The sequence below is a fragment of the Perognathus longimembris genome, chromosome 4 (genome assembly GCF_023159225.1).
Source record: "Perognathus longimembris pacificus isolate PPM17 chromosome 4, ASM2315922v1, whole genome shotgun sequence".
Taxonomy (NCBI): Eukaryota; Metazoa; Chordata; class Mammalia; order Rodentia; family Heteromyidae; genus Perognathus; species Perognathus longimembris.
Genome location: NC_063164.1, coordinates 18,276,994 through 18,293,741, shown reverse-complemented (window position 1 = coordinate 18,293,741; position 16,748 = coordinate 18,276,994).

Below are 16,748 nucleotides of genomic sequence, written 5' to 3'. Positions count from 1 at the left end.
TACTCCTACTAAGGCAGGTTAGCTGTAGGTGAAAGCATATTTCTCGGCCATCCCAGAGGACCATGCGGAGATAATCACAGGCAGGAGAAGAAGGTTCATAAGGAGGTTTATTAGTGGGGCCATAGTTCCCACGGGAGAGGGAGCTACATGGCGTCTGCACCTTATCCAGGTGGCAGCTTCTCTCTGGGGGTAAAGGGGAAGTAGGTAGGTAGTGAGTAGGAGTGGCTCATTAGGTATGGGTGGATCTGGGGGCTAGTGGGAGGAGTTGAGGACCTGAGGCTAGGGAAATGCTAACATTCCCTCATTTGTTGTTTATTAATATCAGAGGAGGGGTACCAGGCTGGGAGTATGGGCAGAAGTTGTTTCTTCTGGAGCTACTTCCTGCTGTAAAGGGGCAAAGTAGTCAGGGGTCCCTGATTTGTCATTTGGCCTGGTACCGTCCAGTTTGGTTGGTAAAAGTCCGCATCATTTCCACGATGGTTATCAGGGCCAATGGGTGTCATGGTCTCCTCTGGCTACCTCCTGCAGCTTGGGCACATCAAGGAGTCACTGAGGCTGGGGTTTTCAGGTTCCAGATCTGCACTGGGAAGAGTCTTGAACTGCAAGTTCCCAGGTGGCGTCCTGGGTGAGGGATGTTATCCTGTTAAAAGAGACTTTTGAAAAGGTCAGGCAAAAGGCTGACAAGTTAACAGGACCAGTTAACATGAACATGGGAGAACATACCCTTGGCACAAGCCAGAAAAGTTCCATTTGGAACATAAACCCAATTGTGGCCCATTACAAGCAAGGAGGAATATGGACTGGGGGCAGGAAGGAAGTGTTTAGGGATAGTAGACTGGTTGGGAGTAACCAGTCAGTGGCTATATAGCTATATATACAAATAGCAAGTAACCAAGGCAAGAATGCAAGTTTCTGTCCAGATGGAAAATAGACAGGTATGGACATTAGGTAGGTAAACAACTATTCCTCTTGATCTCCCGGCTTTGATTAATTTTGGAAGGGCAAGTTTAAATTGACTCCATTTAAGATGAGACTTCATTTCCTCTTACTCCTCTCCATGGTTCCTCGTTGTCAGGATTGACCGCGTCCTGAAGGTCTAGGTGCTCTTTGCTTGATAGCTGGTCCCAGTCAGCATTCACGGGGTTTGAATTCAAGGCCTGGGCACTGTCCCTGGGCACTTCTGCTCGAGGCTAGTGCTCTACCACTTGAGCCACAGTGCCACTTTCAGCATTTGGCTGGTTCTCTTGAGCCAAGCTTCCAGTCTGGCTCTTTGCTGGTTAGTTGGGAGATGGAGTTTTAGAGGGATTTTTTTCTCTGCCCGGGCTGGCTTCGAACTGCAATCCAAGGAGTCTTAGCCATAAAAGCCCTTTATAGTTCCAATTAAAGCAACAGGAGAACAATAGGAGTAGAGCTTACCTGTAACTTGTTGAGAATTGACCAATACTTGCCAGAGTTCTGCTGTAATACTTAGAGAACAGCAGACTGAATGAGATCCATATGTCATCAAATCAAATCATATCATTTAACCTTACCAGCAGGTGGAAGAGAACACAAATGAATGACAATCAAGAGGGCAAAGGGGCAGGACAATGTAAAAGTCTCAGCTTCAGCGGATCCGAAGTGGCTGTGTCTTCCATCCCGAATCAGCAGCCTTGGTTAGTCATGTGTGATGGAGGCAGGCAGGAGAGATGAGTTGGATCTGGGCAAGGCTGTAGTGACATCTCTGAGTCCCCTGTATAGATTGTCACACCTCCTGCTGGGTTGCCTGCAAAATTCTACACAGACTGGTTAAAGACATTTGAAGTTTCCCAGTATTCCCTGGTTGCTTACTCTGAGTACTATGGCTTTTGTAGGCTGGTGCCCTACTGGTTTAAGCAGGGTGACAACTTAGCAGCCTCACAGCAAGACACCTTCACCTTCCAGCATTTGAATTGCAAGGCCACAGTTACTGGGTTCAGGGTGGGGGGCAGGGTTAATGGGAGCTTGAGTCTCCAAGTCCCAGCCCTGCCTTGAGGAATTCGAGAAATTCAAGGAATATGGCATGCCCATTACCTGGGGGATGGGTGGGCTCAATCTCCAAGAGTTATTGGAACCTTGATGGAACCAAGATGGTGCTTGCTAAAACCAATTCTATTGTCCACCATGTGGTCAATGCTAGAGAAAACAGGATTTAGCCAACAATAAGCAGAACTCAACTGAATCTCCAAGCTTAACAAACATCAATAACAAGAACAGAAAACCTCTCTTTGTGAAACAAATAGAGGCAGAGAGAGAGAGAGAGAGAGAATTCCATCTGCCTGAGCGCTCATAGAAGTTATGAAAGTCCTGTAAAATATTCCAAATTTTTAAGATTGAGCAGTTTTAGACTGTTCCCCACTTGATGAGTGACCAGCGGAGCTGAACTAGAGATCAGTTGATTCCAAACACCCACAATTGCTGATTCCCTTGACCTAGCCCAGTGGCTTGAGGTCGATGGCACAGTGGCCTTCACTGGGAGTGGGGCTCGGAACTTGGAAACAAGATTTACGGTGGCCCAGTGGCATTATTTAAACTCTAAGCTCCCAGCTACAATTGCTGATCCCCTTGACCTAGCCCAGTGGCTTAAGGTCAGCATCCCAGTGGCCTTCCCTGGGAGTGGGCTCGAAACTTGGAGCCAAGATTTATGGTGGTCCAGTGGCCTTATAGAAAATCCGATCCAGGGGGCTGGGGATATGGCCTAGTGGCAAGAGTGCTTGCCTTGTATACAAGAGGCCCTGGGTTCGATTCCCCAGCACCACATATACAGAAAATGGCCAGAAGTGGCGCTGTGGCTCAAGTGGCAGAGTGAGAAGAAGACAGGAACAGTGCTCAGGCCCTGAGACCAAGCCCCAGGACTGGCCAAAAAAAGAAAAAGAAAATCCGATCCAAGTCCCCTGTAATGGTCGCTCACCCTGGTTGAAGGTTCAAATCTGTCGTTGTCGTGGTGGATGGAAGTAGAGCTCTCGGTCAGGAGAAGTTACCTCGGTGGTCCTCTGGGTGGGCTTAAGACAGCAGAATAGGTACCGGGGACAGCTTGGACCCCCCAGAAATGGGAGAGCAAATCCACTGGGGAACCTATTCCGGGTTTCGGCACCAATGAAAGCATATGCCTCGGCCATCCCAGAGGACCATGAGGAGATAATCACAGGCAGAAGAAGGTTCATAAGGAGGTTTATTAGTGGGGCCATAGTTTCCACAGTATAGGGAGCTACATGGCATCTACACCTTATCCAGGTGGCAGCTTCTCTCTCTGGGAGTAAAGGGGAAGTAGGTAGGTAGTGAGTAGGAGTGGCTCATTAGGTATGGGTGGATCTGGGGGCTAGTGGGAGGAGCTGAGAACCTGAGGCTAGGAAAATGCTAACAGTAGGGAAAGAATGCTGAAACCAAATTCTCTCCTACTCAGGAGAGAAACCAAATTCTCTCCTACTCCTGCTGTCTCTTCCCTAGCACCTTCCATAGCCATTCCCGTTGGAGGTAATTAGAGGTCAGTCCATTATTACCACTTCTCCTTAGGGGTAAAATATTGCAGACTAGTTCTAACCAATCTGAGGAACCTGAGCAATGTAAGTATAAGAATTTCTTCACAGTAAACAAGAAGGTGGACTAAGGGAAGAAGGCAAGTAACTACACTGTGTAACAAAAACGTAAGGTTCTGGGGTTAGGGCCTTAGGTGAGTGGAAGGGTGCTTACCTAAGTTCAGTCCTCAGCTCAGCAAAGTGAGGGGGAAAAGTAAGTTTTCAAACAGGCAGCTCAGTGAAAGTGCTATGAAGGTTAAGGAGAGTGAAAGTGTTGAGGGTTAAAGAGTGAGAAAGATCAAATGAGGTTCCTTTTGAAAAATGACAAGACTGTCTGTATGAAGAAAGCAAGGTGTGAACCAAGCTAAAATACATTGCCTGGTAGAGACTGGGGATGGAAAGGTTATCAGGGAAGAAAAGAGACAAACAGCACAATATACTGGAGGTAGACAACAGAAAGAAAATTGGAGGTTAGTATCTTGTACAGATGACTAAAACCACCTTCACTGGTGGAGATCTGGGAAGATTATCAGGGAAGCAAGCCTCGCATCTATAATTGTAGCTATTCAAGAGACTAAGACCTGAGGAGCTCAGTTCAAAGTCAGCCTGAGCAGAAAAATCCATAAGACATTTATCTCCAACTAGTTTAAAACAAAAACAAACAAACAAAAAAAAAACCTGAAAGTAGAGATGGAGCTCAAGTGAAAGAGTGCTAGTCTTGAGGGGAAAAAAAAAACACACAAGAAGAGCTCAAGGCTCTGAGATGAAGCCTCACAAAAGGAAAGGAAGGGATGGTGAAGAGGAAGGAAAGGGGAGGGGAGTGGAGGACAGGGAAGGGGACAGGAGGGAAGGGAGGAGGGGAGGATAGGGGAAAGGGGAGGGGAAAGGGGAGGAGAAAGGGGAGGGGAGGGGAAAAGGGAAAGGAAAGGAAAGAGAACATGGATGAAACCTTTAGCTGCTCTTGTACTTGGGAGCAGTTTTCTGGGCTACTTATGGTACACAAGGGGAGGACCTACAAATGTAGGTCCTTTTTCCTTTATGAAACCTATCCTACCAGATTCCTCAGACTTACCAAGAGGAGAATGAGAGAAGGGACACCAAAACAAGGAGAGAGCCACAAAGAACAATCTGGATAGGCATTAATACTTGTGGAGAGTGATCAATAGGGAGGCTGTCCACTTCATTCTCAACTATGGCTTATGCATCCAATCCCTGCCACAATCAGCACAGAGTCCTCATCTAGAATCCCTGATTATTCACTCTGAAAGTTCAGTCCCTTTCCCTGAGAGAAAGCAGCCACTTCCCCTCCTGCCTTTCACAGCACTGCAGTCTTGATCTTCTACCAAATATTAACTCAGACTTCCCTTTGCTTAAGATTTGCATACTCTGAAGAAAAAAGTAGGTTATGGGTCTCATAAATCAAACCAGCAGGGTCCATGTAGCTGGCTTCCACATTGCTTCTAAAAGCTTGCTTCAAAAAACATCACCTTTCCTTTGTAACATAGCTTTGATTGTCCTGCTTGTGAAATAACAACCCAGGACTTGTATGCTGAGAAGTGTTGGACTATTCTTATGGCTGCTTGAATGTTAGAATGTTAGAACCTTAGTAGGAAATGACTGGAAAAGTCTCTAAATCTTTCCTAACAACATTCGGGAACAGTCTTAGTTCTTTTGCTTACAGTAGCTAGTGAGGGGCTGGAAATGTGGCTTAGTGGTAGGCAGAATGCTTGCCTAGCCTGTGTGAAGCCCTGGGTTCAATTCCTCAGCACTACATAAACAGAAAAAGCCAGAAGCGGCACTGTTGCTCAAGTGGCACAGTCCTATCCTCGAGCAAAAGAAGCTCAGGGACAGTGCCTAGGCCCTAAGTTTGAGCCCCAGAACTGGCACAAAAAAAAAGTTAACCTTGTGTTTATCCAGGTATATTTCATTTTATTTATACATAAAATGTATGACCAGGCACTGGTGGCTCACACCTATAATCCGAGCTACTCATGAGGCTGAGAACTCTGAAAATTTAAGTTTGAAAGCATTTCAGGCAGAAAAATCCTGAGGGTCTTATCTCCAATTAACCAGTGAAAAGACAGAAGTGGAGATGTGGCTCAAGTAGCAGAAGGCTAGGCTTGAGTAAAAAGGTGAGTAAGAGAATGAGGGCCTAAGTGGACACCTCAATATAAGCACACACAAAAAGATGTATATAATATCTTATATTCTTATCTATGTGTCTAGCTCTCTCTCTATATATGTATGTGTGCATCTATACATGTAAACATACAACATATGCATGTGTCTATATACATAAAGTACATACATATGTTTTATTTGCCTATATGTATGCCACTCCCAGGCATATATCTGAAGGAATGTAAGCCACTTTGGACACCAATATTTATAGCAACACTATTCATAATAGCCAGGCTATAGAATCAACCTAAGTACCCATGAACTAATTAATGGATTTTTAAATGTGGTATATATACTCAATTGTGTATTACTAAGCCATAAAGAATAAAATTGTGATATTTGTAAGAAAATGGATGGAACTTGATCAGGTTAAGTGAAAGAAGTTAGAGTAAGAAAGCCAACTATGGCATATTCTTTTTAATATGCAGAATGTAGTCCTTAAAAATGGATGGCAAGAATGTCAAAAGGTCTGCTTTGGGGTAGATACAAATGGGAGTAGGGGAGGTAAAGGGAGAGTATGGGAGAGGTGATTATGTACATATATGGAAATGAGACAAAACCTGCTGAATTTGTTCCGAGAACTAATTGGGAAGTTGAAATGGTATAGGTGATAGAAGGATGGTTTTAATTGGATGCATATATATATATATACATACATATGAAAACATCGTGTGAAACCCATTTGTACATATAGGTAGCTATATATATGTGTGTTTTTGATTGGGTACATATATATATACATATATATACACATATGTAAATATCACATGGAATTTCTTTTTTTTTTCAAATTTTTATTATCAAACTGATGTACAGAGAGGTTACAGTTTCATACATTAGGCAGTGGATACATTTCTTGTACTGTTTGTTACCTTGTCCCTTCCCCTCCTCCTTCCTCCCACTTTCCCTTCCCCCCCTGAGGTGTTCAGTTCACTTACACCAATAGTAGTAATAAAATGTGGCAAAGAGAACATTTGAAAACTTCAGGTACAAATAAAAAATTGATAGAGTAAAAATTGATTTTATTCTTATTTGGTGATATAACAAGCTGTGACTAAAAGTAAACAGCAGACTCCTTGTTTTGGGTGAGCCAGTTGTTGAACCCAAAACTGAACATACCTCTAAAATACACGAAAGCATTCTATCAGCATCCTGGAACTCCAGAACTATCTTGACATTTTCTTGGCAACAGGGAAACAAATAGACATACAAAGAAATAACCTAGAAATAAAATAAAAATCAGAAAAGAAGAACCATGACAGCTTAGCTTTGGGTTGGCTCTCTGATTAATGACAGGATGAACTGAAATAACAACACAATAATGATGGTGATACTGATGATATGGGTGGGAGGACTATTCAGAAAATGACCTTGAGTTTCCAGAGGAGGACAAAGACTGAGCACTGAGCTCAAGCAGTAAGAAAAAGTCAGAGATAGATTCAAAGCACACTGCAGAGGAAGCACTGCAGAAGGGCTTTGTAACAAATGAAATGTTAGGGGCAAGGCTGAGTCAGGCCAGCATTTCAAAATTGGTGACTGTGGGCAAAGGATCCCTGTAACAAGCTAAGAAGAAGAGATGACCAAGGCCAGGGAGTGGCGGGGGGGGGGGGGCGGGGGGGGGAGTCAACTGTGAATACATAAACTGTCATGTGTTCACAGACATCATGCACTCTGTCAACTTGCCTCAGTTCTAGAGGCAATGTGGGCTTCTGAGATGGAGTTGAAAAGGAACCAAGTGCTGGTGGCTCACACCTGTACCTTAGCTACTCGGGAAGCTGAGAGCTGAGGATCACAGTTTGAAGCCAACCTGGGCAGGAAAGTCCATGAGACTTTTATCTCCAACTAACTACAAAAAAGCAGAAGGGGAGCTGTGGCTCAAATGCTAGCCTTGAGCAAATAAAAGCTCAGAGACAGTACCCAGACACTGAGTTCAAGCCCCAGAACCTGCACACGCGCGCACGCTCACACACGAAGAATGTAAGCTTAGCTGTTAGCTATTGATTTGATTCCTGGCTAGTAGCCTGACTCTTAAGTTTCTCTATTCAGTATCTTTAACTAGAAAATGAAGTTAATAGTGCCTACCATATAGCTGTACATGGGAGAATTAAAGAAAAGAACTTAAATAAGACCTCTTGAATATTTCCTGGTATATAGGAAATGTTATGTAAAAGTTACGAATTATACATTCTTTGGTTGTTGCTTTGCTAAACAATAAATTAAAATTAAAACATGAAAATTCTACCTGGAGACATGGCTCTAGTGGTAGAGTACCTACCTAGCAAGTGTAATCTCTTAGCTCAAACATTACTATTACAAGGAAAGAAAAATAAACAAGATAACTAAGAAGACTTGTTGCATTAGTAGAGGAAAATTAACTTGTTCACAATGAAATCCTCTGTGCTTCTAGTATATGCAAATTCAAGATTGTACAGCATCCTGTACAACACAGAATCACTTCCTCTTTGCTTGATTCAAAGTTGACTGGATGTGAAGGCCAGCCCATGCATTTTCCTACAGTAATGAGCACACCTTTGGCATATTAAGCAAAACTCGCTGCCCTTATAATCAGAATAATTAGGTTCATTCATGACACTTTTTTTTCAGTGCTGGACATAAAACTCAAAGACCTTATCCAGGCTGGACAAGCAAGCACTCTACCACTGAGCTAGACTCACAGCACATTACACCTTAAAACCCAAAATCTTACTCATACTAGTTTCAGTTGAATATGTATTTATCAAGATGGCAATCTAAAAGGAAAGCACCTTGTGTGACTAAGTAGTCTCCTCCCTTGTGGGTGTATGATGGCCAATCAACATGCTGAGTGGAGGCGTGAACAAACAAGGTATACCAGAATGATTGACACAAGGCCAAAGCTTTTAACACCTAGATGCTTGGTCTTGAAATAACCACATTATTACTTTAGAACATGACAAAAGTTCCTTAAAGTTACAATTCTACTAGCACTTTAAACCTAAATGCAGACCAAGAAATCTGCACACAAGTTATAAATACTCTAAAGAACACCATGCACTTATGCAATACTTCTTGACAAGAGAAGCATGGAAGACAGGCAGCACACCTAGTAGATTCTGACAGATCTCCCCTAGGAATTGGCTCTGACACTTTCCATAGAGACTCCCACCTCAGAGGCTATTTTTTTTCCTTTCCTTTAGAGGTATCAAACCTATTCATAACACTGCTGCAAGCAGATAACATTGTAACATACATACCTAAAGCCATGCCTACAGTAATTCCATGCATTCAATTAATAAATGTTATGGATGTTATTAAATTAATGACTTTTAATGTAATGTAGACTATTAAATAAATGTAATGACTATTAAATAAATGTTCAGTAAATGGACATTACAGCTGCCTTTCTTGCACCTGCCTACTACTATCATGCACGAGAGACAAATGTACTGCCCACAAGTGATCAAAGTCCTTACCCACAGTGGCTCATGATCTTATGAGAAAAACAAATGGTGCATGTAGGTCATGCCTGGATGTAATGATAATATGAGATTGGCTATTGTACAAAATTTTGAATATTTAAATGTATTTTATGGACTTTCTTCTGAAATTGAGTTTGTCCTAGAATTCAAACCAAATGTCACGAAATGCAGGTCTTCCTAAGCATAACCAACTTACAGATTCCAAGTAAGAAAGTGTTGCAGCTTTCAATAAACATCACCAACAAAGGATCTGGTAGCTAAAAGTCTATTGAATGATGACATTTTTCTGTCATCACCCTGGTCTGCCCTGAACTAGGGTGGCTCAGCTTGTTCTCTAGCATATAATGATGTCATGATAACCTGACCTTTCTTTCAGAAGAAAATCTCCTATGTTTCAGCCATTCCACTTCCCTTTTCTACAAGCCTGACCCCTGAATATAATGAGTCCAACTTGATAAATCCTATCAATGGAATGAAAAGCCACGAAGGTTCTGAAGTACTGCTTAAATATGCTGTCCGTCTATGCCCAGTGCTTAGATGTACACTATAATATAGCAGCTAATAAATACTCAATGTTAATGTTTCTCATCTTTGACTTTAGAACAAAGAAAAATTGTGAATGAAAATCTATGTTTCATCTTCCATTCTCACTCTATAAAAGAAAGAAAATTTGTAACTTAGAGTTGGTGGCCCATGTTTGTTTAAATACGAGCTACTCAGAAGCTAAAACCTAGAGGGTCAAAGTTTGAAATCAGTCTGGACAGAAAAGTCATCAACAATCGATCTCTAAACTAGTAAAAGGGCTGGGAACATGGCCTAGTGGCAAGAATGCTTGACTTGTAAACTAGTAAAAGAAAACACAAAACAAGTTGGCGGTACAGCTCAAGTAGTACAGTGCCAGCTGAATAGGCAAAAAATAAAATACAAAGCCCTGAATTCAAACCCACTATTACCCAAAAAAGAAAGGTCAAATAGTGATTTATTATTATAGTTTATTTGTTGTTGTAGCTTACATTTTATTAGCACATATTAGTTGTACAAGTGGGTTTCCCTGTGGTATTTTCATGTAGGCATACAATATATCCTGATCAAATTCACTCCCTCTGTCACTGTCCTTACCCTCCTCTCCAAACAATTTGAACAGGTTTAATAACTCAATTTTCATATATGTATACAAAGTACTTTGACCATATTTCCTCTCACTCATGCTTTCTATTATCCTTCATCTCTACCACTTCTACTCACCCCCTAGAGATCTGTCATTCTTTTTCAGGATATATTAATTGTACTAAAGAGGCATCATGGCATTTCACTGGGTTTATAAGTTACTATTATTTTAGCATCACACTATCTTCATGCTTTTCCATTTTTCTTTGCAAATGTTTGCAAAGATAGCTCCAGTATAAAGATGTTGAACCTATTTCTCAAGATTATACCTTTGACATGACTAGTAAGTAGGGCGGTGAGCAAATAATTGCTTAACTGTCTCTGAGAATCAAAATGAAATGACTGACAACAGCAGTTCCAGGAGGAAGGAATCAGAGATAGCTCGGTTTGAACGCTGTCATTAACCCCAAGATCTTCAAAGAGGGCTGCATAATCTCTGATAAGAACAGTCAGGCAAAGCAGGTCAGGAGAACTCCTTTTTAATGGAATAAGCCAGTTCTTTTATTTGGGGATTTGGTATGATGAACAATGTTTACCTAATCATTTTAGAAGGGAATTGACAGTGTTCACTTCAGCAGCACATGTACTAAAATTGGAACAATAGAGAGAATGGACAAAGGAGGAAATCCCACTAACAAGTCTTCATGACAATTTATCTCAGAACATAAAGGGTGTATGGATGCCTGGATGGATGATGGGTTGACTGATTTTGGTGGTATAGAGGTCTGAACTCAGGGTCAATTCTGAGCAGAATAATTAAAAAGACACTCGATCTAAGACCATCCCTTTTCACTACTCATAGTTTTCCCTAAGGGTTAAACCAGAATCTTCTCTGAACCCAGATGCCCCTCAACTGAGAAATGGACCAAGAAAATGTGGTATATATTCACAATAGAATTCTACTTATCCATCAGAAAGAATGCTGTTGCACCATTCATAAGGAAATAAAAAGACATGGAAAAAATTATATTAATCAAAGTAAGCCCATCCCAGAAAAACAGAGGTTGCATGGTTTCCCTCATTTGTGATGGCTAGAATGTGCCTATCAGTCTACAAGTAAACACAGTGGGTGGTAAGCAAGGGGTTACAAATGAATTAGCTGAAGAGTAATATAGTAATACCACAGAATTGAGAAATTTAAGGGAAGGGAAAGGTTGAAGGGGGATGAAGATGTTGAAGTGGTAACACAGGTCAGTATGTATTATACACATAAACTGTTTTGTTAAACTGCAAAAAGAAATTCAATACATAACCTAAACTGTAAAAAAAAAAATTGGTCTAGAATGAACTTTAAAATGAAGTCAGGCAATGAAATTACTACTATATTGAAGATATTTGCTCACTATTAATGGATAAATTTGAGGTCTCCAGAAAAGTTGAAGTAAAACTCTAAACATTCCATTGATGGATAATCAGTTTATGGTAAGAACAGCCAAGATGTCTTTTGTAGTTGTGTTCACACTGTTTGCTAATGCAGATGAGATTGGCTCACCCCTGTTCATGTGTCAATGACTGTCCAGTGCCTTCTGCCATTATTTCCCAGCCTGCATTTGTCCTTATAGTCATCTGAGTGATGGCTTTCTGCTTCCATTTAAGTGGGCCATGGCATGTATCATCATATCAGTCTCCCTAAACATTTTTCCTCCAACACATTAACTCAGATAAATATATCAATTCTCTTTCATAACAATCATCTAACTTGGCATTGATCTATTGTGTTCTCTACCAAAAAAAAAAAACTTACATGACTTGTGAATGAGCAAAAGAGATCCATTCGTGATCCTTTAATGGAAGAACAGCCATAGTCCAGCTGACCCTTTGGTAATGATCTGACCATCCATAGATGTGCATCTTTGATTATCACTCTATTACTACACTGTTTTATAACACTCTAAAGACTGAGGAAAACTGGTAACAATGTAAAAAGTCTTATCCAAACCCAAACAAATGAATTTTCCATAAAGATACAATTCATTTTTGCCTTATAGAAAAGAATGATCCCCATTTACTGTTCTAAGACAATTAAACAGTTGTGCAGCAATTGGCAAATTAAGTATTCCTGATTTCATATTTTTAGCGGTTTCAAAATTCTTCTTTGAACTGGTCTCAATGCTCTGTAATTTCCTGTGCTGATAGGTTTAATAGAGTCTTTGACATATGTTAATTTTATGTGTGTAGAGAAATCCATATTGTTGACTTTCAAAAGTTGCACTGCAATATTTTAAAGATTTGCAAAATTGAGATCATTTTATATTGAAGATGGTTTTAACCTTTGAGGAAGACTTAAAAGCCCTCAAACACATATTTGAAAATAGCTAGGAGGCTGGGTGCCACTGGCTCATTCCTGTAATCCAGGAGGCTGAGCTCTGAAGATTGTGGCTCAGAGCCAGCCCAGTAGGAAAGTCCATGAGACTCCCATCTCCAATTAACTACCAAAAATGGAGTTGTGACTCAAGTGGTAGAATGCCAACCTTGAACAAAAACCCTCAGGAATAGTGGCTAGGCCCTCAGTTTAAGCCCCAGGACCAGCACAAACAAAAAAATAAATAACAAGGATATTCAAAGATCATATATAAACTTTACAGAGCAATGTGTTTCATCATGACATTTTCATGCATGCATGTAATGTACTTTGATCACATTTTCTTTATTACCTTTTATTGTTCCCCCAAAACTTTGGAAGTTTTTGCTAAGACAGATTTCAGTCTGGCCTAAAATTTATGATACTTCAGCCTTAGTTCCCAACTGCTGGAATTACAGACATATGTCAACCACCTCAAGCAAACTAAAAGATATTAAATTGAGTAGGAAGCATTCTCTTTAAATAGCCTTTTGCCTAGTCTCATCAGTTCAGGCTCCAAATTCTAACCTTGTCATTAAATTACACATGCTCTTACACTTCAGTTTCCCCCTACTTCAGGCAAAGTGTACATGCACACACATACACACAAACATACATACATACATACGTAATACATAGATACACACATACAAATACCTTCCCTCCTCCCCCTAAAAGACTCATTTTTTTTCCCCACGAACAGAGAAGTCAGGTAGTGGCACATGTCTGGGATCCTAGCTACTTGGAGGCAGATGCAGGAGGATAGTGAGTTCAAGCCTATCCTGGACAACACAGTGAGTAGCCATCTCTAAATTTTAAAAAGAAAAAAAAAAGGGTGGGGGGGAAGACACACTGAAAATCCCTTCTTACATGAGCCCAGACTGCCCACATTGGACAACTGGGTCAAGAAAATGTGGTAGATACACACAATGGGATTTTACTTATCCATTAGAAAGAATAATATTGCACCAATTGTAAAGAAATAGAAGAGCTAGAAAAAATTGCGTTAAGTGAAGTAAATCAGACCCAGAGAAACAAAAGTCACATGTTTTCTTTCACATATGTAAGCTAAAATTAGTTCATAAACATGTAAATAAATACATTGACTGGTATGCAAGTATATACAGATGCATTAACTGAAATACTGTCAATTCAGGGGAGAATTCCAACAGTATAATTCCTGAGAACAAAATCAATGTTTCAAGAAATAAACACAAGGAAAGGGGTACAGGAAAGGGGCATGGTGAGGTCAAGGGGAGTGTGATGAGGTCAAGGAGAAAAGGGTCAATTAATGAAGAGAAGAATGGGGAAGAATCCAGTAAAAAAAAATCTCAATCTATATCCTACAAAATTAAGAAAAATAAGGGAAAGGGTGGATTGAGAGAGATGGGTAGGAAAGTCAAAAGGGGTAACATTGATCAAGAATGCATTATAAACTGCTTGGTTGCAAGGCAACTCCTCTGTACAACTACTTAAAAATAAAAATTAAAAATCCAGGAGCTGGGAATATGATAGAGTGCTGGCCTTGCATACATGAAGCCCTGGGTTCAATTCCTCTGTTCCACATATATAGAAAAGGCCAGATGTGGTGCTGTGGCTCAAGTGGTAGAGAGCTAGCCTTGAGCAAAAGAAGCCAGGGACCATGCTCAGGCCCTGAATTCAAGTCCCAGGACTGGGGAAAAAAATCAAGTCACCAATTTTGTCTATCTTGAAAATATCTTTGGAAGCAAGAAGAGGCAAGATTGGAACAGTAAATAATCAATGTACGAAGTTTCCTTCTATGCCTGAAAATATTCTGAGGTTCAAAAATAATGTATTCTTTTATGTCAAACTTGTTAGCTAATCCATTATTATGGAAAATGTGCTTTTTGTGCTCTATATTTAGACTTTAACTAGAAAACTTGAGCTAAGTATTTGTTTATTTCAGACTCATTAAATCTTTTGCAATAGGATTGGGTAAATTTTTAATCAAATGAAGCACAAAGCAAATACTTTGTACATAGTGATATTTGTTTCTGTTGCAAATTGGTGCTTCAAAACTAAGGAAGCACTTTCTCAGGGAAGAAAATGTAACAAATATCCACATTTCTAGGCATAATTTAAACTCTGAATTTACCAAAAATACTTGTGTAAAACAGTAATGTCACAGAAATTTCTGAAACTATATCTAAATGAGAGAAAGTTCTGCAAGTTGTCTTAAATATGGTGTTATGGAAAAAAATAAACTTAATTCAGAATAGAGAAACTGTGACCAACCAGCTGTAGTAATTTTAAGTTCTCGAAATTTTCAAAGGCATTAAAGAATACACAGTTAATCACAACTAGAATACAAAGTTAATTATAATAATAACTTGTTCAGTCCATTCCATGAGTAGTTAAATGGCTTGCTGCAGTTCTAAGGAACTTTGGTCTTTGGCAAAGCCAGCTTTGGATAGCAATATTCAAAGTTACCTCTTGAACATCCTCCCTTCTTCCAGTTTGTTTCTCCTCCTTAGCTTTAACACTATCATATATATATTATGTTCTATTTTTGTTGGTTTTTTCTGGAATGTAGATTTGGGATAGGGGTGCTGGATTTGAATCCAGAGGCTTTCACATACTAACTTTTCATTGCATCAGTTGACTGCTGTGTCCATATTATCTACAACAATGTCGATACATAGTAAACCCCTGGGAAACAATCCAATAGATAGGACATTGAATCCAGAAATAAATGGTAGCATAAAATTTCTTTTAAAGAGAATGGCAAATGTATACACTTAGCCATGCAGTGAGCATGCCAGGTCCACATGCCCCCACCAGCCAGCTCTACCCTTTCCACTTAGAGGTTTACATAGAGTCTAATTTGCTACCCAAAGTTAACATGAAGGAGGAAAGTAAATGTTTGCATGAATATACATTGTGGGGTGTGGTCCATAGTTACTCAAAGTAGCTAACTTTGGAAGAAAGTTCAATAAAGCATAGTTTAAATTAGGGAGAAAAAATAAATAAATAAAATTTCTTTTAATTTCTTGATTTCACTTTGTTACAGATTGTAGATTATTTGGGACAGGGATTCTTTCTATAACTCAGGTTATCATTATTATTATTTGTGAGTCCTGGGCTTGAACTTGGGGCCTGGGTGCTGTCTCTGGGCCTCTTTGTGTTCAAGGCTCTACCACTTGAGCCACAGCACTATTTCTAGCTTTTTTCTGAACAGTTCATTGGAGATAAGAGTTTCACAGACTTTTCTGCCCTTACTAGCTTCAAACTGTGTTCCTCAGATCTCAGCTTCCTGTGTAGGTAGGCTTACAGGCATAGGACACCAGCACCCGACATTCAGGCTATTTTTGAAATTACAATCTTACTGTTTAAGCTTCCCAAATGGTGGAATTTTATGTGTGAACCACTATACCTGATCAGAATAAAACTTTTTCCTGTGTGTGCCAATACTAGAGCTTGAACTCAGAACCTGGCTGCTATACTTTAAGGGTTTTTTGTTTTGTTTTGTTTTGTTTTTTATTATTTTGCTAAAGGCTAGTGATTTACCACAAGCCACACTCCATTTCTGGCTTTTTTTGTTGTTGTTGTTTAATTGGAAATAAATGTCTCACCAAAGAGATGAAGGAGGGAGAAAAGAAAGATGACATTTATCAAAATGCATTTTACTCATGAGCGACATGTTGAATTGACACCACTTTTACAAGTCCTTAAACATGATGAAATTTCAACAACAACAAAAAAAAATACACCATCAAGGGGGAAAAAAGTGTCACAGACATACAGACTTTCCTGTATGGCTGACTTCAAATCATAATCCTCACATCTCAGCCTCCTGAGTAGCTAGGATTCTAGGTATGAACCATTGATGCTCACCTTTTTAGATGGCTATAATGAATATATGAAAATTGACTAGGAGCTTCCTAGCCTCAAAGATATTAAACTCATCACACACTCTGGCCATGGTGGAATTAATACAGAATTACTAACCAAAAATTAACTAGAAGGAATACACACACACACACACACACACACACACACACACACACACACGAGCTGGACTTTCTTATTAGTGATATGGATGGCTCA